Below are 6,026 nucleotides of genomic sequence, written 5' to 3' on the forward strand. Positions count from 1 at the left end.
GAAAAGTTCTGAGATAGCGGTTATCTAAGTAACGTCAGAGAAATGATTTATTAATTTCTTGGTGATTGGTCGAGGTGAAAGGTTAAGGTTTATCACTATTGATAATCTGACTATAAATTCCATTCTGTCAGATATATAGTATTTGGAAAAAAGAGGGGCTTAAAAATAATTCTGTTATTTTGCAAAAAATAACGTAATCATAATTTCGAAAGAAAATAGAATTTTGCGACATGTAAAATTGCAGAATCTACATATTTTGAAAGAAAGCTACTAACGTAAATTTACACTGCTTAAAAGCAGCTTTAATAAGTTTTACTTTTTGAAAAAACATTTTTTATATACAATTGCTGCGATTATTTAGTCAATTTATTTTATTACTTCTATTACATAAAATTACTACATTTTATTGTTCTACAGAAACCTTGTAAACTAGCTATTTCTATTTTAATTATTGCAGAAAAATCAATTAACGATTGAAAATATGAAAACATAAAAGAAAAAAGGCAGTAAAAAAAATGCAGTTTATTGGAAGATTTGTCAAAACTTTTTTGGAAAGATTAATGGCTCTTTTGTCGAAATTTCGTCGTATTCCGTGAATGTGATTAATAGCTTTCACCACAAATAACATCAATATCAACATACATGAGAGTAAATGATGCATCCAAGATTATTAACCGGTCAAATTTCGGACAAAGTTTCGAAAATTATTATTATTATTTTACATGATGAATACAATGATAGTTGAATTTTGAGCAATTTTGTTTACTTTTAACATAAATTTTTATTTTGCTTCCTTGTATGTGATAACACAAAAATTTTGTGACAAATGCTGCAAATTTAAGCAATAAATTAAATGTACACAATTATTTTCCACCCACAATTTCATTTCATTTCCGTTCAATTTTTTAAAAGAAAATGAAATAAATTTTTGCATAATTTACTTTTAAATTTAGAAAATTTCTAATATTTGATTATCAAACGTCGAATATGGAATGCAGGAAAATTTATATTTCCTTTTATAGATTCTTTTTAATAACCGGTATTTATCGTGAGCAAGAATTATATATAAAAGGCCGTATCAAAATACGATATTATTTCAAGCTTTTATGTTAATACATTTATAAAATTTTGTTTTTTTATTCTTTAATTTAATGGTGGCAATATTCTGTAAAAATCTTATCAGTTGCTTCAGTTTTTTTTTTTTTTTTTTTTTTCTTTTTCGTATACGAAGTATACAAAGGGAAAGTAAGATATTTTAGTTTTCAAGAAAATGAAACGAGATTTTATCGAATCTCACATTTCAGTCCTCCGTGTGTCCGAAAAACACATTTTTGAAATTATGTCTATCTGTCTGTTTGTGAGCACGATAAACAAAAACATTTTGAAGTAGACAAGTGGGATATGATATGAAGTTTTCGAATCAAATTTGTAGATTTATATCAAATTTTGCTTGAGTGAAATTCATTAACAGAAATTCTGACTGTCTGGCTGTCCGAGTGCAAATGAATACTATAATTGTAAAACGTAAAAAGCTAAATAAATGAAATTTGGCATATATTTTTAGCATATCAAGTGCAAGTCGTTATTAAATTTTAAACCAATCTGTCAGTGACTTCTGTTAGTCTGTACTACCATATGCTCATAAATGAAATAATTCAAAAAATTCAATGATTCAAATTAATTAAATTTAGTTTATGAACCCATTATTAAAATTGTAATTCTATAATAATTTTGGTTTCAGTCAATCTAAAAAAATTACCTTCTAAATTCTCAAAATTCTTCTTCCAACGCTGATTCAATTTTCTGATATTTGTGTTTCCGCATATCAGCGATTAATCACCAAAGATCGATATATCGTAGTTATTATTCGCCAACGTCATGTAATTAACACACATATACGGGTTTTCCTTACTATATTAAGAAATACAAAAGTGACACATGCGGATCTGAAAATAAAAGTTCGAATACTCGTGGCGATCACGGCGATTAATTTTATGAGGAAAAAGGGGAATATAATATGATTGTAATCAGAGCTATATTAAGTTGTAAAAAGGTGACAACAGCTTAAAGTTGAATCGCAAGTGCTACCATTCTTGTATAAATTAATGTATATATTTTTCATGGAATAATATGTTTTATATTTCCTTCATAAGCTGCTGTTTTCAATTTGAACTGATCAGGGCCGCCGCGTGGGTATTAGGCGCCCTTGTTCAAATTGAAATTTGGCACCCCTTTATGGGGTTCTGTTGCACTCTTATAAAGTGCTGCGAATTATATGTGAAATACTCTTTTATAGTATTCAAAATTTGACTTTCGAACTGAAAAGCTTTATAATTATAAAATTAAAACATGTTTATCTTATTATTTTATATTATTTCATAAATTTTAAAAACGAAACAATGATAAAACATTTTTTAAATAAAATATAAAAATTAGAAGATATATTCAAATATTGATTTTCCTAGCTTTAGCAGCTACAAACGCTCGTAACAATTCCTTTATGTTTAATTTATCGAAAATTTCGCTCTCTATGGATATAATTGACATGTCCGATAATCTCTCCTGCGCCATGGGAGATCGCATGTAGCTTTTTATCATTTTAAGTTTTGAAAAACTTCTTTCTCCAGCAGCCACCGAAAGGCAGGGTTAAAGAAATCCGTAAAGCTATTGCAATATTTGGAAATGTATCAGTAGGATATTTTAATAAAATCTCATTTTATTGCTTAGAAAATATAAAACATGCAAAATTGCAAGCGTGTAATTAACAACTTTTATTTAAGTAACATTAAATTAAAAAACAATAAGTATTATAAATTTCGGTGCCCCCCTGGCTCAGGCGCTCTTGTGCGGTGAACAATTTTGCCACCCCCACGCGGCGGCCCTGAAACTGATATTCAGTAGTTTCAGAGGACAATACAATAATACCTTTATTAGAAAGTACACAAGAGAGTTTAGGAGAGACTTTTCCTGTTGATTTGAATATCATTGCCTTTCAATCATAGTTAGATTTCATTAAGAAGAAAAAATCCTTTATTAATGTTATTTTTGAATCTTTTTTAAAGAATCATTGCCTTTTTTTGTCTGTAATTATTTCAGTCATTTCTAGTGGTTCTGAAATCTTACATACTTTAACTTTTAAATGAAGAAAATTTTATGAATTTCTGGAGTTTTATATTAATTTTTATTTTTATTGTAAATATTTCTCTATCGTGGAGAATAGATTTCAATGTTTATTGAGTTTTCATTCTTAGTTAGTTCGAAATGTAAGAATATTTAACAGAGTACAAAACAAGTTTTGTTTCCTACCAAACAATAAGCAGAATATTTAAGGAAATGTTAAATTATAGCATTACAATATTTTTTTATTAAAATCAATTGTTATACAATCAACGTTATATATTGTATATATTGAGCTATGTTATTTCAAGACAAATTTCAAGTTACGTCGTATAATATTATTCATAAATCCATGTTTTAATATTGGTTAAAGTTGCTTTAAGAATTATATTGCTTTACTTTTCTGTTTAAACATCTAAATCATAAATCCTATTTAAATTGAAATAATTTAATATATTAAATGAAAGAATGTAAGAAATTTATATGAATATATAGAAATTAAATGAAGAAAAGTTTTTTTCTTTGGAACAGCTAAGTATTGTATATTTGCGTGATTCATAGTATTCTCGATATCTTTACTAACTTTGGATTGCATAAATATAAGCATTCCGGATGTTAAAAGTAATACTCAAATTTAATTACTGGAAGGTAAATTTATTTGTTTTAACACGAATTTTAACTCGTTTAAGAATCCAATCTTGTATGATAAAGTTAAAACTCTCATGTTGGGAAGAAAAAAAAAATAGGCGATAAAAGCTGCCAATATTTTCTTAAAAGGAATATTTCCCATTTTTCCTCTCTCCCCTTTCTGAAAAAAAAGACATAAAAGGAAAGGAAATGATGACAGGGATATGATTAGTTAATTGGACACATTCCTTTTATTAGCATTTAGTTAAGCATTTTAAGTTTCACCAAAAGAATTGCTTGTTTTAATGAGCTTTTCTACCATATCTTAGAACAGGTGCCCCAATCGCTGAATATGCAAGGAAATTGTGTGCGTCTGTGCTCTACAGGCTAGACTGTTGCCAAAGAGCTACCGAACTTGGCACAAATAAGCTTTGGGTAATGAAAATGAGCACATCTGAGTGATTCTTTTTTTAGAAATTTTAAATAGAATTTTAATAAATTAAAATTTTAGCGAGATTTTGGCGTTTTTCTGTGAAGATTCTATTTAATATAACAGGACAAAAAAGGGTTTTTATATCATCTTAAAATACAAAAATAAATAAATAAATAAAATAATAATAATAATAATTTTTTTCAGTGGCATCCATTTTTATCGAATAATTTTTTTTCTGTTTTAAATTAGTCAAAAAAATATCTTGAGCATATTTTGGATTTTCATTACTGAAGTAAAACTCAAACCGTTTCAATTTTTGCTATTAATATTTCATCCTGTTTTTTTCTTTTGTTGATTATCAAGATATGAAGCTTCGGCTTATTTTTCCATATGTTTCAGTATAAAACATACATTTTAATAAACTTTTTGAAATTTTGTTTCAGATGAGATAAATAAAACGAAACGATGAAGTTTTTTTTTTGAAATTGCCCCTATTTTTAAATATTGCCGCTATTTCTTATGATATAATGGGATGTATATAGATATATAACAGAGAGAAAACTAAGGAAGCACACAGCACAATGAATAGAATGTTGTAAGGCTTTCAAAATGACATGAGTTCTATCTCTATTGAAGTTGCAAAATATTTTTCTGGAGAACCGATTGGAGAAAGATTCACCACATATTTAATTGAAATTTTTAGCAGTGATTAATTTAACTATATAAATTATAGTGTCCGATACTAATCAGTAGAAAATGATTTTGAAGTTAAATTCTTACTGCCATACTTTCAATTTCTATATTAGTCCCCAGATGCAGCCTAAATCCATTAACATGTTAAAAAGTAGAAAGGAAAAAGAGGTATGTTGAATTAAGTGACGCTGGATTGGCTGATGTGGTGTTGTCAACTCAGGCCTTTTAGGTAATTCCGAAAGTTCCCAGATCTTATGGTGTGCGATTTCTTCTCTGGAGGTACGATGAATCATTATGCATTTGCAACCATTGTTAAATTCGTCAAATAAATAAAAAAAATTGATAAAAAATGTAACTTTAAAAGATAATTTCGAACGTTGTTGAAGCTCTGCAGTCCTAATGAGCTAACTGTTCCTGGAATTTATGGATATTACTAAAAGAAATCCATTAGAAGCTAAAAAAAGGACCTTTTAGTGTTGTCATTTACTCTTCAATTCTCTTAAAACATTCTCTGCAAATGCATGCAATAAAGTGAAAGTACTGAGCTCGTAAACACTCTGTTTAATTCTCCCGGAAATGAGCCGATAGAAATCTCGTTTAAAGAGGAAATTTTGATCCGACCCATTACACTCATCGGGATCGCTGAAAACGGATATTAATGGAGGAAGTCTGAAGGAAATGAAGCTTCCATGGTCCTATTTTAGAACTCATTCGATATTCAAAGAATAGATGTTCTTAAAATTTTATAGGCAAATAAAAGTCAAAATTCATTGTTTTTAATAGCTACGGAATAAAAGGAATAAAGGACGCGTGGTATTAGATATAAATGCATGTCTTTATTTCTATATTTCTTTTTTGATTCTATCACACTTGTTTAGAATATTTTCAATCATATATTTCTTAAACATCATATTACATTCAAAATATAAATTAATGGGTGGGTCGCCTTTTTTTCAGGTGTAATATTTTTAAATTTGAAAGTAATTCAAAGTCAAGATAAGAAAAAAAAAGATGATATTGATATTTACATTTTTATAAGAAATTCACAAGTTTTTTGTATATACTGAGATAAATTGCTCAAAGACACTTTATGAAGTTCTAAATTTAAATGAATAAAAACATGAAATAAAAAAGCGATATGTTTTTATCATACAAT

This window comes from Argiope bruennichi, chromosome 3 (assembly GCF_947563725.1).
Source record: "Argiope bruennichi chromosome 3, qqArgBrue1.1, whole genome shotgun sequence".
NCBI lineage: Eukaryota > Metazoa > Arthropoda > Arachnida > Araneae > Araneidae > Argiope > Argiope bruennichi.